The following is an 18656-nucleotide window of genomic DNA, read 5'->3' as shown; positions in this document are numbered from 1 at the left end:
GCTATAATCATGCTGTATCACTTCATCACAGAAGTGATGAACTGATAAGTTTAGCAAAAAGTTGTATTTTTTCCCTGTTTAAAATATTTTTGGAAATAAAAATTCATAATATGACTGGCTCCCAGACACTTACTTTGTGTGTAACTGAATAACTGGCCCAGAATGACAGTATAGCACAATCTGTATTTAAGTAGGCTCAAGGACTGTTGCCCACAAATCTGACCATTCTCCCTTATCTAAGCATTTTGCTTCCAGTCAGAGAAGCAGCTTTTGGCAGAGGAGAGSAAGAAAATGAAGTATAAATGAACAGTGGTTTCTGAAAAAGTTTTTTTATGTCATATTCTATGGGAAGTGATAAGCTCATGTGCAAGAACTTCTAAAAAGATTTTGACTGAATTTGGTATTTAAATAATGTGGGTCTCTATACAAGCAGAAGGAAAACTACTTGCCACTCATGGGACAAAAGCTTTGCCATTAGACTTTATTAATGTGCCTGAGAGCTTGGTCAGAAGTTTAGTTTGGAGACTGGCTTTCTACCAGTTTGAACTGACTTATGTGCACAGAGCAGTTTGATACACGTCTTGTGCAATATATATGCCCTACCTCATGGGATTTAGTAGGCACAGCTGGGTGTCAGTAGATGTGCTACTTGAAGCTGGAGATATTAAGGCTCTTGAGACCAGTGTGGGTGAGTGACCAGTACCAGTGCTTCCATGGGACAGGCTGAATATTGATCTTTTCCATGGATTAGGCTTAGTAACAAACTGGCRTGTTGAACTTGAGGAATAGAGGGAAAATGTTTGGAAACAACAGTAGGATGCAGGAAAGTGAGCACATGGCACATGGCCCAACCATAGGTCCTTGATTGCAATAGCCTGACGTAGCACAGTCTCAGCAGCATAACTAATGATAACATGATAAACAACCATCGCAACACGGTCATTAGCAGTCTGCTATGAAATTGAGCTCACGATAGAAGTGAATGATGCAAAATAATGATGGAGAAGATTGTGACAAGTGAGGTCATTATCCAAGGTTTGCCTAACAAACAAAGCAATTCTTATGCTTTTTTCTTAAAAAAATAGAGGCAAAAAAATAAGAGCTTCTTTGATGGGTTTGCTGAAAGATCTTTCTCTGGAATATAAGTTTTTCCCCCTCAATTTTACCTCTTTCTCTCTCTTAGAAAGTATGAAGCTGAGGGTTTGATAAAAGACTTGACTTGAGGGTTGTCAATTTCTTTTCATAAGCTCCTAAAGAAAATATTCAGACAGTCTAGTTATCTTATCTGAAATTAATTATCTGTCCATAAGTGTGGTTTAAAAAATCACATATGGGACTTAACTGCATCAAGCCATAAGAAAAAGGAGSAAAAGCCTTCCAAATACAAGATTTATTACTTAAATATTCAACTTTACAAAACATAAAATGGAGAAACACTGGTCCATATAGTCCAACAACTGTCACCAATATTGGTCAGGAACAAGAAGATCCTAGGAGCTGTGAAATAGATGGTCATGGAATGATATGTTTCCAGTAAAAAAGGAAGATTTTATAAAGATCTGAATAAAAAGATGACATTAGATTGTCTTATGTCCTAACATGTGAGACTCCCTATTGTTTTCACTCTCTGTAGTTTAATTTTATTTTATTCTTACCTGTTATTTTCTAGGAGTTAACCAAAACTGAGAGTAAAAACTTTAACATCTTGGACAGTGAGAGACACCTTTGCAGCTAATATAGATTAGCAAAAATCTTTGGATAAAATTATTACATGACTTTTAATGCTGGATTGAAGTTTCTACAAGTTAAATTTTTAAGTCCAAGAATCATAAGTAATACCTTAATACAACATAGCATCTAGCTAACAYGAGTAATTAACGGTTAAGAGAAAGTAGACCTCAGTGAGGCCAAAGGATCTCCCATGAAATGAATTATCATATTCATTCTACCTAGAGGCCAAAATACACTAATATACAAGAAAAAGAAGATCTTGAAAAGATAAAATCAGCCAGCAGCTTTCATACTCCAGTTTATTATTATTTATACTTCTTTTCAAGAACACAGAAGATAGTTCTAAACTATATATTTTTTCTTTGCTTCTAAAATTTCAAGCACTGATTTTTATCTCCTGAGTCCTTAATGACTTAATGGCTTCTGACAATACAGACATTAAAACTTTCAACAATGTATATCTATATCTTTCTTAGGAGAAAACTTAATACCTCTGAGAAAAGAACACTGGTTAGGTTGCAAGGTAAAATATTGAAAGTTAAGAAATGCCAAATATGTTTGTTTATTTTAACCTAAGTCTTGGGCATTTATGTGTACTGATTAATGTTTCAGTCCCCTGCCTATATCAGAATGTAAACTCACAAATGAACAGGGCATATCCTGACTTTAGCCTAACTCATCTTGGCATTGTTAAAGAAAAAGTTTTGCATATATATAGTTATATATGTATATGCACACATTACATCTCCACTATGGCTTAGCAACATACTAAGCTGAACAGAGTCAGGGACCATTCTTTGACCCTGAGGGAAAACGGTACAACATGGCTTGTGTCCATATGGCTAAACTCTCTTCCTCGCCAGACCAGAGTGGCTGGCAAAAATTGTCTGCTGGGCKCAGGTTATCTCTGAAGCACACCCAGGGACACTCTGCAATGGTGCAAGTTGGCACAGAAAAAGACTGTTCCAGGAAACAGTATGGATGAACACGTACCAATGTAAAAGCCCAAGGCATGATCATCTTTTGTTTATTAATATAAGTATAGCTTGTGTGACCAGGAGTGGAAAGTCTCATCCAGCCTTGCTATCATCTCCATTGCCTCAACACAGAACCTGCTGCTGCTGCTGCTCCTATTGTTTTTTTGAAATAGGTACAGTATTCAGGTTCAGTTTCTATTTCTGTATAATGCTACAAGTTTCCTGAGAAATGAGAGAAGGGAAATAATGTTTTAATATTTCAGATTACTGCTAAGCTAAAATAAAATTTGTGGGGCAAAGAAAAGGTACAGCTTTAGCCTGAGGCCTTTTTCAGTGCAGAAAGTCAAAGGCCTACTACAGAGAATGGAGGGATCAGAGCTTCTTAAATGAAGGTCACTGGAATAGTTTGTAGCACAGAGAAGCAATTAACCAAAGAACTGGAGGAGACCATGGCCTATAAAAATATCTTGTATAATAATAATCACAAAGATTTTTTAAAAATATAGCATAGAAGATAATTTAGAATGCATTATTTCATAAGAAAGAGAATACATCTTCCCATGTGATCGTGGTTTTTATTATAAAACCAAATAATCATAAAAGTAATAAGTATAGTGATTAATTGATATATATGTGACACATTAATGAATATAATTCTATTCCTTAAACTATCAATAATATGACACAGGCAAAACAAGGGAACAGCATATCTCCTATGYGATAGCTTTCTTAATGTAACACGATTGAATGTTTTTTCCAAGGACCACGTTAAACTAATCTTCAAACAAAAAATAATTTCTCAAAGTATTGAAAGTTATGCCTCCTAGCTCCAAAAAATGGGAGGGCTGAAGACTGTGACAAAGTCTTTTCCTCAGTTTACATTTTTTCCTCATGCTGTTCACACTACAATGCCAGTAAGATTTACAAATACTTGTCACGTCAGGGGAAGTTCATTTCYATTCCCCGGGATCAGTACGCCTCTGTGAGCGAACACTTCTGCCCATTTCTCTGAAGTCTTCTGTCACATCTCTATCCTGAAGTCCTCATCCAGTCCTGTGTCTTCCTGTTTCTTTGACTAACTACCTACCCAGCCCACCATCTTCTCCTTCTCCCACAGACACAGTCCAACCTGTTTTCCCAGACCATCTCTCCTATTCCACTTATCTGCTTCAATCGTATTTACTTTTCACAATCTCAATGTCCAAGTGTAGTGAGAACACCTCTGGAAGATCTGGCAAGGAGTCAGTGACTGGCAGAGTACGTGGTAACAGCCCCAGTGTGTGAAACTACACCCTGACCAAATTCCCGTCAGGGCCAGGCATGCATATTCTGTTTTGTCAACAATGTCTAGCTGCTTCCCGGGCWGTAGCTACTCCAGGTTAGCACAGCTGAGATAAGGACRTAGTTCTAGTAGATTTAAGGGGCCCTTACAAACAATGAGTGGAGTCCCACCTGGGCGTCTGACCTGTGCGTCCAGCCCATGCCTCTAGTGGCCTCCCATCAGCAATCCCTCCATGTGGTTCCTGGGGCTCCCCGTGCAGTCTGTAGTGTAAGTCCTTTATTAAACCTATCCTGTTTAACCCCTTATGAATCTTGAGTRTCTCCTTCCGCCGGTATCCGACCCTCTCTTGCCCATCTTGCAGTCACACCAACTAATCCCAACTTGTCTTTCTGCTGTAATTTCTCTTCTATCCATTTACAGTTCCTTTTCCCATTTAATCCTAGTTTCTATGCTGACACTTTCAGGAGACTTCATTTCTCAGTCTCTTTTTTTTTCTCACAATCTGAATTTTTGTCCTCTGCTTTCCTCCATCAAACTGATAAGTGGTAACCAAGAGCATAGGAGAGACAAGATCCAAGATGGCCAAAATTTACCTCCAAACAGCATGATGAAGCACTTCCATCAAAGCCCTTAAGTGTTTTTAGCTTTAAGTGGGCTCCTGCCAGGTTGCTTTCTATGGATGACACATGCTTTGAGCTTCTGTTCAGCACTAGAAACGGAAAGAAGCTCAAACACGCTGCACCAGGAGAGCTGTTACGCTCTAGTGAGTCTTACTGAACAGGTACACATTGCAATTATTCAGATATTTACAATGACCAAATTAAGGTAGATTTTCACAGGATCAGTAAAGAGCCGTCACATGAAGAACAACCAAAACTTTCAAAGGGATGCTAAAGCATTAGAACCTGTCTTTTTTTTTTTTGTCATGAGTACTTATTTTTTCCTTTTTACCAAACTATCTGAAATAAAGGTACTTTTGGCTGAAATAACAAATTAGAAAAATAATTAAAAATATGTACAAAGATGCTGTAACTATAGCTAGTATTTCAGTCCTATGCAAACTAACCAAACTCTTGCCACCTTCTCCAAACTCTTCACTCCTGCAGCCTGCAGTCCTTCTTCTGTGTTCCTTGGAAATTATTATGGACTTACTTGTAATAAGAAATATTTCAGTCTGGGGTTCCCCCCTGCCCATTTTATTTTCCCTTCTGAAAGGATATCTTTGTCAAAGTAAGTTGTTAATCAGTGCAGATTTGCATTGGGAAAAATAAGATAAGGTGTCTCTTCTTCTTTTATCTTAGTGGGTACTTGTTTTAAGAGTGTTAGTCCTTCTGATCACTTTCTTCTAGTACATTAGCTCATTAATTGCCAATATCCTTTCAGGTTATAGATGGGGACATGAACAGAATAGAAAAACATCAGAGAGTAAAGACAACCGTAGAGTGACACAGCAGCAAAATGACCTAGAAGACTGGGAAGCGTCACCAAGTTAGCAGCTGTGATTTCAACACATCTCTTCATTAAAAAAGGAACATTGCTGCAATCTGTAGTGACCAAAGGCTTCCTCCATTGGTTTCAGTGGGAGGCCTGATATTTTCTTTTGGGACACTTGGATTTAGTTAATGCTAAGATTATAAAAACAAAAAATATGGTAGATGATAATGAGGTTTTGCTGATTAGAGGAATAGTCCTCATTTTAATTGAGATTATGGTGTATAGAGCTAATAATACACCTACATTGACCCACTGCACTTTTTCACAATTTGACTGTAAATAAAAGATTATTGGTTTCCTGGCTTAAGAACCTGTTAGACTTACTTTTATGGAATAGAGGTACCTAAACTTAGTATTCCACCATCAAAGCTGACCTTAAATGTCACTGTACTTTCCATCTTGAATAAGTCTTTATTTTACCTCTTCATATAACAGATACTTCTAAAAGTAAAAGAAAAAAAAAACAGTTATTTCTCATGGTCATATTTTTTAAAACACCCACTTAGACAAGTACTATCAGAAATTTCTAAATATACATTTTAATAAAGCTAACATTTAGTAAAGCTCTATGTTATATCTGCATGTATATGCACATCAGTCTAAGTTTAAAAATCTTGCAAAATGCTAATTTTGAACTGAAGGACAAGCAGGCAACAAAATTCACTCTGGTATTCTTACCAGACTTCACATCTATCAAATAAAATATAATTTGATATTCCAAGGAGCAGGCCTTCAAAACGGTGTACAGGGAGCTACACAAACAAATCTTTTTAATGTAAATGTGACTTGAGCACATAACTTCCCAAGAGGGACCTATGAAAGGTACCCCTCATCATCTCTAAATGTATTTGAGTCAAAAGGAAGTCCCAAAGGATGTGAAGTACTTTTTTTGTTATGTTAATTGAATACTTGTAACTATAGCAATTTGTTTTTAACCACTAATCTACTAAAGTAAAGGAAAACAGAAGGCAGGAAGGCAGGAAGGAAGGCAGGAAGGAAGGAAGGGAGAGGCTGCTTTATTGAGGACAAAGGAAAATATTTCATAACTATCTGAGAAGATGATGAGTTTTATATAACTAGCCTTGACAAGATCTTTTTTTATGAAAGGCTGGTACTAGCTAGTGCTGTTCTTTTTGCTGTTCTGTATGAAACAATCTTTTTTTTTTTAATAAAAGTTTTTTGCTGTTAATGTTGTTATATTGAGGCCATTTAAAATAAAGGCTTTACTTGTTAACAGAAAGATCTTGTTTTAGTCTATGTATTTCAATGTGAAGAATGAATATCTTTCATATTCAWTTATTAGCAGAGAAGCCAAATCTTTTGGAACTTGATGTTTCCTGTTGTGGAATGGGAAGAGAATTGCCACTGCTTCTGTTCCAGAACAGCGTAAAGGTGTATAAATAAAATAGGAAGAAGAATCACTGAACAGACTGAAGAAGTAATTCCATATACAAAATATAAAATAAACTTTGTAGGAGATCTGAGAAAAACATTTCATAATAAACACTAAATAGGAGAGGCAAGTACACAAGATCAGTCTCAGACTGAAGAATATGATGATAAACGTGGACACAGTCCAAAAAAACAAGTTAAAAAATGCAAAATCCATCACAGATGACTTATTCAAGATGACGGAGTGAGTCAGAATTAGAAATAGAGGAATAACATATAAGTATGTGTATATATATTATTATTATAGGTCAATGTATAAAAGAAAGAAAAATAATGATTGATTATAATATATGGAAAAATATGGGCTGAGGCTCAGGGGGATCTTACCAGTGTGTTGAAATGTTTGATGGGGGAAATAAAGAAAACAGAGCCAGACCCAGTGGTATCCAGTGAAAGAAAAATAGGCAATGGGCAGGAACAAATTGAAATACTGTTTATTTAAGAAAATCATATGGGTGTATGATCAGTACATGTATTTGAGTTTCTGCTTAATATATGTAGGCTTTCTCACAGAAACCTCTGGCTGCAAGCCAGTGAAAGATCATCTAACCTATTTCAAATTTCAACAGGATAGATAACTTAAATAACTAGGAGCATCAATTACCATTAACAACTTGATAAGGGTAGAAATGAAGGAATAGAAAGTGTGCAGGAATTTTTTTTTTTGCTTCTTCTGGATTTTAGAGAAAACTAGTGATAATCATCAAGCTTTAGACATATGAAACCACTGACCGCTGACTGATCACGAAAATCTGAGATCAGGTCACCTGTTAAGAAAAGTCAAAAAAAAAGCAAGCAAACAAACAACTCACAGATYCAGTCCAAGCAGAGGCTACAAATAATGTATGTATTTTTTAAGCAAAGATTATACTGAGTACACATGGGCCAATGAAGGATCTTTTCTAACTGCTGTTTCTTAAATCATTGAAGTAGGGTAAATACTTGACTAAAAGTAATGATAAGATGTGTTAATATTGCTTACCTTCATTTTGTATGACCAGAATAGTATTTTTGTTGGTTGGTCATTTTACTATTGCTAGAACTTATTCATTCYGAACCTACATTGTTAATATGTATGTGTGTACATGCATATTCTTGTGAGTTTATGTCCAACTACTGTAAAACAGCTTGCATTCAGACTACAGCCTTTTATTTTTTTCACTTGCTAGGGGCACACATTATTATATTGTAGGCACCCATGCACAGAAATGATACCGCTGTTTCTGTTCCAAAAAAATGCTAGAAGTTAAATGCGTTACATGGTCCTACTGACCTCAGAAGTTGGAGATACTGCTGCTAGCTTGTCACTGCATGCAGGTAGAAATATCCTGAGAGCCATACTGACATTAGAAAAAAGAGATGAACACAAGGATGTGCTATTTTGGCCAGTCACACCAGGATATCTCCCTGAGAATTTGGAAAGAGCTTAATCACCTCTATTATCTGTTATTGTAAATTAATGGAATACAATGGTATATGGCAATAATCAAATATTGTATTCYGGATGAATTTTGTTTAAGCTAATTGGATAACTATTTTAACTGTGACTCATCTTCTGAATCAGAGATGGCATTCGCTAGACCACAGCATAAATTGCAATTGGCCTGGAATTTAATATAATCACAATAAAATAAAGTTTCTTGATGGCTAAGATAAAGTAAATTGAATGATGACATTTTTATCTGTCATAAATATATGTTCAATTGTTATTTAAGTTATCTACAGACTGACAGAAGARTTGTGAAAGATCAGGCAGGCTAATAAAATAAAACTTTCAAGATCAAGAATAAAATAAATAAATAAATAACATGGCTATGCTTCATTGTTCCTGTGATTGAATTTTCTCATTTGAAATGTCAGGAGACTAAACCGTTTCCCTTATTTAGAATGTGCATCACTTAATTAAATTTGTTCTATACTGTAGAATGAAAATCCATCACTGTTCCATAGCTAGAAATTGTATTTGGATTATGAGCAAGATAGAAAAGAAAATATTGCAAATTTGTGACAAGTTTATAAGACCTAATGTTTTTCTGGTTTAATGAACTGTCTTCTTGAAAGCCCCACTCTTCACTGAAAAGTAGTAAACACATTGCTGTATTGTAACTTGTAGAAAAGAATGTGCAGAGACCCATGACACACCTGTGTTTCTGTCCCTGAATATGCTAAAAAAATAGATTAGAACTGAAAAGCATTCAAAGCTGTATTGCAGAATGTCAGTGAAATACTGTGGATACATTTTATCAACAAAAGCAATCTGTTCTGATATCACACCTTGCATTTTACTGCAAGTACAGTGTATGGTAGATGCACCACAGTATATGATTCTAATTTAAACGGGTATCAAATGTCAAGGAAGCATAATCTCATTTTAATTCAACTGAAAGCAGTATTTTCTTTCATTTCTGATTCTGTCATGTATGGGACATCATATATACATCATTTTATCGTCTTAATTGTTGCCATGCATTTTATCTCGGCTGATGACAATACATCATAATAATAGCTTGTAGGGACTGATGGGACCCTTTGTGCAATATCAGGAATACTCTAGACAAGATTGAGCCACTTATTTTTTAATTAGAGGATGCTTGCATATATTGTTTGGAAGAAATATTTTTGCTATTGTGATACTCATGTTTTAAATTAACTACAGAAGAACTATGTTTTCAGCATACTTCTTATAAATAGGAAACTTTTTTTTTTTTAGTATTTTTTTTTTTTTAGTATTTTTCCTCCTGACAAACAGAATATTATGTGTTGGACAATATCCAATAGTTGAGTCAAGATACCAACGGGGCATTCTTCCATTCCTTAAAATAGAGAGTAAACACAATTGCAGTGCTCCTGCAGCAAAAGGGCTGATTTCTCTTACTGATATGTGTGAAAATCAGAAACTATTTTATTTAAATTACTATCTTTTGGTGATGTTAAAAAAGAAAAAGAATCCAAATTATTATGTCTATCATAAAAAATGATTTTTTTGGCTACTTTTTCATGTGTTTTACTTTCCATTTTCATGTGTTAAATAATCTGAAAGTACTTAAATATTTCAAATAGTAGTCTTAGATTAGCATATGCCTGAATTTGTTAATTATTTTGCAACAATTCACAAATTTAAATCTAAGTTCACAAGATATAACTCTAAGTTTGAGCTCTTACTYAAAATTTCATGATTCAAACACTTATGTCTAACAAGTTTACATAATTCTGGCTAAGAATGTTTTAATCTGCAGCTTATTTCAAATACATTTGGTTACATATATGTAGAATCATGCCCTTGAGGATGTAGTTCCATAAACTGGTTTTGCAGATTTTTATATGTTGCTCCATATAAATTCATGTCTTCAGTATGGAAAAGAAATAGCTGAAGCAGCTTGAGGCATTTCCTTTAGTTCCTAAACTGATTATTTCAAAGTTAACTTAAAAAAAGCCCAAATTCTCTGCAAATATTCATTGTTGTTTTAAAATCCAAAAAGTCAAGAAAAGACTGAAGAGCTAGCTATTATGACTCTTCAAGATGATGACATTTATTATTTTTCATATAGCAAGTTTAATTTCTGAGTTTCAGACTAAATTGTGACTGATCCATGATGGACAGAAATCAATTGTTTTTCATATAAGCAATTGCATACTTTTTACATTATATGAAGTTTTTTTGCAATTGATTTACATGCCTAGTCAGCCTTTCTTTTCTAACTATGTGACCAAAACTTAACCTTTCTAGATGTTTTGGCATGATTTTTTATCTCACCAATTTTCTCCAGTATCCAGTTATTAGATCTTACTAAAAGATCTTACTAAATTGCACTTTTGCTTTGGTGTAACTGCTGAAGTGCAGGGGAATTTTCTTATAATTACAAAAAATTGTGGGGTCCATTCATTGGAATCTAGATATTCCTCACAGTGGAGAATTCCATGACCAGTAGACTATAAAGCCATTCTTTCTCTGCCTTTGGCTATTTAGTAAATTAGTTAATGGTGACACAGCTTCAGCAATGTAGGTGGAGGTGAAGGAACATCATCTCAAATAAGCTTTTTCCTGAAAGAATGGAAACGTGGATTTTAGCTCACCCCCTTCCCAGAAAGGAATATTCTTTGGAACCGGTATCTTCTCTCCCATCAGTTTTTCCCATCACAGTCTACTGCACTGAACTCTGAAAAAGTTTTAAGCCTATTTTCCCCATGTAGCAGAAACACAGCGAGCGTTTTGTTTGCTGTTTAATCATTGAAACATTTGATTACAGGGCTCACACGTGCTTGCTGCCTCAAAAACAGCTCATGTACATTAATTCTTCTGTCCTGCCCCATCCCATTAGGCATTAACTCTGCTTAATCAAGGTGGTGTAATAGAAGGTCTACATATACTCTTCTTGCACCATTTAGACAAAAAAGGTACTAAATATAGACAGGTGATAATAATATACAAAATAAGAGTACATGGAAGATATAACTTTGTATAAAATGATAAAAGCAATATACTGGTGTGTTAAGTGATACACAATATCGTGAATATATTCCACTTTTTACATGTTATGAGATATTGATAAATCATATACAATTCATATGTGTGTAAACTTTAGATTTTCTCCTCTTTCCAAGCAAGAAGGTGACATACTTACATATTCACATATGCTTTCACACTGCCTTACCTCTAGAGAGCTGAAGAAAGTGTGCTGTCTCTCTGTCTCTCTGTCTCTCTTACTCTTTCTCATATTTATACAATGCTCCCAAACCACATTACATTACTGCACACACAGTTTCTCTCTTGGGGAAAGGACAAAACAGAGACCAAACCATACCTGACAAATACTAGTCACACTTCCCAGTGCCCTTTTATAAGGAACATGGGTATTAGAGTGAAGAAGCTGGTATAAGTAATTATATCAAATAAAAATATGTGAGTATATTGAGATTCAGTGCCCAAATGCCCTGTGCCAAATGAACTGTACATAGTATTTGACAAAAAACTTTCACATCTGAGTGACTACGTGTTTCTTCCTCTCTCTCTCGAGAGTGGTTAAATCTTCATAGATACACCACTACATAGATACGCCACTATAAAATATGGGCCAGTCTTGCATAATATCTCTATTTGCATAATGTCTTTAATAATACTTATATGAGCATGTACCGGTGTATATGGAAATATCTGTGTGAAAATGCATGTGTAAGGATTCAGGTCACATTTGGATAGAACCACAGCAACAGTGATCCCCTCAGGTTKGTGTTTGATTTGTTATCAAACATGCCACTCTTTCTAAATGGGGAGTTAGACAAAGCATTATTTACTATATGTCAAGAAAGCAAATTTTATTAGAGGTTTAAAATAGCAGCAGAAGTCAAAAATGGAGAAGGTGAGAATTTTGGATATGAATGTCTGTATTCTAACTAATCCCACTTCAGGCACCTATTTCCTATTTTGTGTGTAAGCCTAATGCCTTAGATTCCTTTGAAAAACCTAGTCCTGCTATTTTGTGTTTTTAAGTTTCAAGCCTGAGGTGGTATTGATGGCAAGCCTGTCACAAGCTTTAAAAATGTTTGTGACATTTTGAACATTGCTGTCACAGCTGTCTAATCTAATTAGACGTTAAGCTTTTCAGTGGAGGGACTGTGCTTGACTACACACCCAGTATAATGGGGTTTCCAATCTTAGTCTGGGTTTGTAGATGATGCTATAATAAAAATGTTTAGGAGTTGATGCTGATGATGCTGATGACACAGCTTTGATGACCTCCCTGGGGAGATTATTCCTCACTGTCTAACGAGATCATTAGGAGGAAAATTTTCCTGCTTCAGTATACAATATATTCAGTATACAATATCCTAAATACTTCGGGCTGAATCAATGCAGGGTCCAAGTGATTATAAACCATGATGTTGCTGCAGTGGTGACTGTGAGGTAAGATGATTCTTAAAGGAAGTCAGATCTTTGTGACTTGTTGAAGTAAATCTTCCAGTTAATTGAGGAATGAGAGAAGGCATGTGGGGAGATGGGGCATATTAAAAAACAAACCACCAAAAAAAAAAAAAAAAGGAAAACAGGCCCTAAGTTCCAGAAAAAGACTTTTCAAAAGTACCTCTGAGAGTGTAGTAATACTGTGTCATATATTATTTTGGCTTGTGACCTCATTGGGTCACTCAAGCTGATAACCATTACATAAGAGAAATATTTCTTGGGAAATTTCTATGAAAGTGTTCCTGGCAGTGGTCATCATTCAGTGGGTGATATTTTTCCCTGTTGAGTCAACATTGAACTGATGCCTAAGTACAGGAAGAGGAGGACATAGCTGTTGCAAGTAGCTTCACACAGATGAAACTATAAAACTAATATCCTTACTGGTCTCTTGTGCTCATTAGAAATGTTAATATTTCTTTACTGTTAAATAGATGATTGCATGCTCTGGCCAAACTGAAGTTTGGTTTTCAGAATTTGCATTGCTGTTGTCATTAAAATGGTAAAAAGCATCACCTTATACTGTCAAATCATTGTTATATATCATCAGAGAGGTGCAATGACTAGCTTACAGTAGAGGGCTAAGTGGCTGTACATATAACTCATTCTTCTGCTTTGCTAATTAATAAGAATTTTGCTTAAGGTTTAACAAATTTGAATGATCACAATTTAGGACATCAAGTTTACTGTTAATTAGAATCACAACCAGTGAATTAAAGTCTCCAATCTAAAGGCAATAAAATCTCTCTCTCTCTCTCTCTCTCTCTTTTTTTTCATTTTTTGTTTTATCTCCAGTGGAAAGTTTACATGAGTAATGCCTGAGTAATGATTGCCAAACTGGGCCAGATGCTGATTTTAAAAAAGTTCCAAGATAATATGCAATGGCAGTTGTAAGAAATAACAAGATAGATAGATAGAAAGATAAAATTCTYTCATTTTCCTTCTATTTTTTAGATTCTAGGGATATACATATACATATTACTACTGAATGGATTCAGAAGTATTTCTTACCTTTCTTCAATTCAAATATCTTTAGACATAATTATGAAGACTTATCCGAGAGGTTTTAAAAGCAAATGCAGAAAAGACATCTTTGCTTTATGTATAAATTAATATATTAAAAATATAAAATATTCAGAATGACTTCCCTTTTCTTTCAATGCTGTRTCTTAACTCTTGAAAGCAGAGACCCAAAGTTCACAGAACTGATTTGGTAACGTGCAATGTTACATTTTCGCACATAGAACAGTCACTACTTGCAGTCAGAATGACCTTTCTTTTAGAAATGAAAAATCAGAAAACACTGAAATAATCTCTCTCTCAGAGCTCATAGCATAAATGTCTTTTCTGCAACAAGTTGAATGTAAAATGGCATCTGCTACTGCAACAGGAAGCATGCTTTTCTTTAGGTGGGGTGGTAGACAGAAAATTAACCATGACAGGAAAAAGTTCCATGTACAAAAATGAACCTTGCAACCTTCAGCAGCCAACAGCTACAAGAAAGCTTAATCGGTAACCTCCACAGAGGATGAAAATTCAGTTTGGATAAGCATCTGAAGAAATAAATCTAATCTAATGTGTGTCTAGCTGGTGACCCATGTGATTATGGCTACATGGTGGCATCGTCCCCTGTTTGATAGGCATAGCAGTTGATGTGCACAGAAGTAGGACATAAAAGAAAAAGGAAATGATGTCTGTAGGGATTACTGTTTGATTGTAATTGAATAATTTGTAGAGCAGAAAACCAGAAATATATCTAGATAATTTAGGTTCAAGAACTGTGCTAGCAATCTTGCATGAGGGTTGAGATTTCTGATAATAGTCGCAGTTATTTTTAAGAGCAAAAAATGTGACCACTTCACACCAATGGTGGGATAGCCATGGTGGGCTAATGACTTAAGGAATATAAGGTTAAGTCTTCCATAATAGGTATAACTTTGTCTGGATCATTTCATATTGACATTCAATACTTTTGTTCCTGGTATTGGTGAAATATATCAGGTACAAAGATGCAGTAGTTTCTTCTYTATATATGTCTTTGCTTTCAGGAATAGATTTTGATTGTTTTAGTATTTTCATCTGCTGTTTGTATGAAGGTTTTTAATGTGGGTACAAACAGCTGCACAAGCAGAAACCAGTTACATTTTTGAATGACTTACCTAAGTCCTATTAGATTCTTATCACAGAAACAAAYGTATGACCTTGGTCATAAATATATACTGGTTACATTTGAAATGAGAAAAGGTATCTGTTTTTGAATAACAAAAGCAGTTAACATGTTGTTTTGAAGTATGTATTGACAAGGTATTAATTTAGTATTAATACCAAAGATTCTTACAAGGCTGTCGTGCAGTGAGGCTGTGTTTATACCAACAATTAAAATAATTATTCAGTAACTGACAGTATTTTAAGGATGGTGCAAAATAGGGTGATAGCATAATAAGATTATTTGTAGAATTAGATTTACAAATATATTACATTATACTAAACAAAAATTGTAAATACATATGTGGTCTGGATGATTTCAGAAGATTAAAGGAACATGTTGAGGAACAGCTAGAGAATAATCTGTCCACACAAGGTGATATCATTAGTATCTGTTATGTGTTCTTGACAAACTGGAGAAGTTGCAAATACAATAACTATTAGAAATATTCTTTTGCTATTATTAATATAATATTGCTCCACATTACTAATACAATATTAAATTAATATATTCCTGTGGCAGCTTGGAATGACAAATACAATTAAATAATTAACTGACCTACTTTCATTTAGCAGTGAGCAAATAGGAAGGGTTTCTGTTATGCGTTAGTCCTTGAAATTTCTGAACTAGCTCAGTGGAAAACTTTTCCATCACTATGTCATTTTTCATTAAGAAATATGAAACATTTCAGCATAAAAATGTTTTATTTTATAACATTATTTCTGAAACTTATATTCTGCTTCATAAAATATTGAAGATTTTGGCTTCTTTGCTCTGATTTAAAAATGTCCTACAGGATGTAAACTGTATTTTCTGACCAGTCTTTTTTGTAAGAAAAGTAGTTGATATGAATATATTAAAGATAAAGAGGAAAATTATAACTTCTGTGACAGACACTTCACTGGGAAAAGCACATATATAACAAGATACATTATTCTTAGAAAACAATTTTTGGACGTGCTTAGACATTTTGTTTTGAATTTATTGATTGTCAAGGGAAGTGCAAAACAAATATTTTTAGTCATAATAGGCTTAAAGTCCTTACAGATTCATTCTGAATATGGGTCAGCTGCCTCTTTGAATAAGTAGGGAAAGTCAATCTGCAATATTGTTTGGGGTAGAGGAGGAGACAGGAACYGAACTGATTCTAGGTTATAATTATAAACTCCTCAGAATAGAGATTAAATCAAACAAATGATACACATTAGGCAGGAAAATGCACATGCAAAAGACTGCTAGACTGACAAGACACGTGAGTTTTTTGTATATTTTACAGTCGTCTTTTCCACGCCTTTATTTGGTTATGATTTTTCTACCATGTTTGCCTGGACTCTGATTTTACATGCAAACCTAAAACAATCTGTACTGGTTGGACTCAAGGTCGAACCAATCCAATATCTTATTTCTGACCCTTGACAAAAGTAGATGCCTAGGGGAAGATCAGGGCAAGCTTGCAATAATACTTGCCACCAGCTCTCTCCTGGTTTCCGACCATCTGCGCCTCAGAAACTGTGCGTGTCAGACGTGGTTTCTACATACTTAATAGCCGTAGGTGGATTTCTCTTACATGAACTTGACTGGTGTCTTCTTGAACCTATGTATTCATACATTATCTAGTGCAAGAAGACCAAGCTTATGCTTGGGGTACTTGTATTGTTTTTTAGTAATGTGTTGTTATTTCTGTCAGTAATGCTATACATGAGTTATACCTGTTTCCAAACCAACAACTGCAAAAAGAAGTAGAAGATTTACTACAAGAATTAGCAAGAAGAAATGCAGTATTACTGAATATGGCCAAGAAATCACTAGAGTTCAAATAGAAGACAAACATTATACATTGATTTAAGGGGTGGAATTTTAAAAGAAGTCAAAAACAAAGGAAGAACCTGGTGTTATATAACTTCAAAGTAAAGATCAAAAAGAAAACCTAGCTACAGATAACAATTTCCTAGCAAAAAGAAGGTGATCTACCATAATAATAGAACACCCAAAAGTGAGTTATTCGTATATTTAAATCTATTTAATTTTAATTGGGTTTAATTTTTATATTAAAATGATCATTGATTGGCAGGAGACACATCCTCCTGATGTTAAGAAAACTTAAAAAGTAAATGATGCAACTGTGGAGCTTGTTACTTGATGCTTTTACCTGCCCATATTTAGTAAAATAAGGGCTGAAAAATCTAACATCAAAGAAAAGTAACAGTTAGCTCTGAAAAGAAACTTTATTATGAAACTTAGATGTTTTCCAATTTATACTATTACAATATCTTCAAATAGAAGTCAAGTTAATTTGCATACCAATTGAACCAATACTCTAGTGTTATTTTTGTGTTATTTTTTTAACATGCAACTTCCTATAAATAAGTCATTCATTCTATGCAAAATATTGGAAAAGAAAAAGATTGATCTTTATGGGACATAAGCATCTTTCTCAAAATAAAGGGTAATACTACATTCATTTTTAAAAATTACTAAATATTAATACAAAGACCACATATGAATCTTGCTGAATATGATGGGAGGGAATCCTTCTTTCCTTGGGCACAGCTGCCATTGTTCTCCTGAGTTCTGAAGAAAATATATTCACTAGATAATACTGTATATTGCATAATTATAGGCTTTTTTTTTCTCCCTGCAAGTTAATTTTCTCCTCTTTGCAGTAAAAGATGGAGACAATGCCATGCTTTCTTCTTTTCTTTTTTTTCAGAGTACAATGCATTATATGTTTGATCTCTCTCATCAGAGATGTTATTGTCATCAGAGATGTTATATGTAGCAATGGATTTCTCCTACAGCCAGATTAGGCTACAAATATGAAAGATTTACACAGCAGGGAATGATGCTCTGGAATGGTCTTCTCAAGAGAAGGAGCAAATAAAAGAACCCTAAACTTTTAATACGAAGTTTTATTTCATTTTAGTTCATTTTAGGAAAGGATTGATTTGCCATAATTGCCTGACAAAGCAGGGAACCAGATGACCAAAAGATCTCTTCAAATATTAAGTTCCTGAGGGAGATGAAGATTTTGAACTTCTGGAGGACAGAAAATTCTGAAGAATGATGTATTTTTCTAGGGTCCTCTTTAGCAGTGAATGTCATGGCATCTGACATTCAGTTTATCCATTCTCTCTCAAACCTTTTCTACTGCAGCTTCAGTGAAATATTGATCCTTAGGATCATACTACAAAGAAAGGCTTTGGAAAGAAATTTCCCTTAAATCTTTTGTAGGGAACAACCAGATAAATGATTAATTTAGGTGTTTTTAGCTCTTTCCTTGAATGATACTTTTGGCCAACCATCTACCACCCCTCAGCTTTTCCCACATATTCCTTAGATGGGCTTGCAAGCATTTTCTTGGTTGTTTTCACATTGTTCCTACAGGTCTTTTAGCTTCACTTTTTACAGTTTTATAGTTCACTTGCCATAATTCTTTTTCTTTTGTACTTTATTTGGGCATGACTTCCACTTTTTGAAAGATGTATCTTACCTTTAACAACCCTCATTTATTTTGCTGTTTAACTATGCTAGCTTTTCTTTTCTCCCTTTACTTTTCCT

The sequence above is a fragment of the Apteryx rowi genome, unplaced genomic scaffold, assembly GCF_003343035.1.
Source record: "Apteryx rowi isolate R43461 unplaced genomic scaffold, aptRow1 scaffold_211, whole genome shotgun sequence".
In the NCBI taxonomy this organism is placed as follows: Eukaryota; Metazoa; Chordata; class Aves; order Apterygiformes; family Apterygidae; genus Apteryx; species Apteryx rowi.
Note: the sequence above shows the minus strand (reverse complement) of the source record.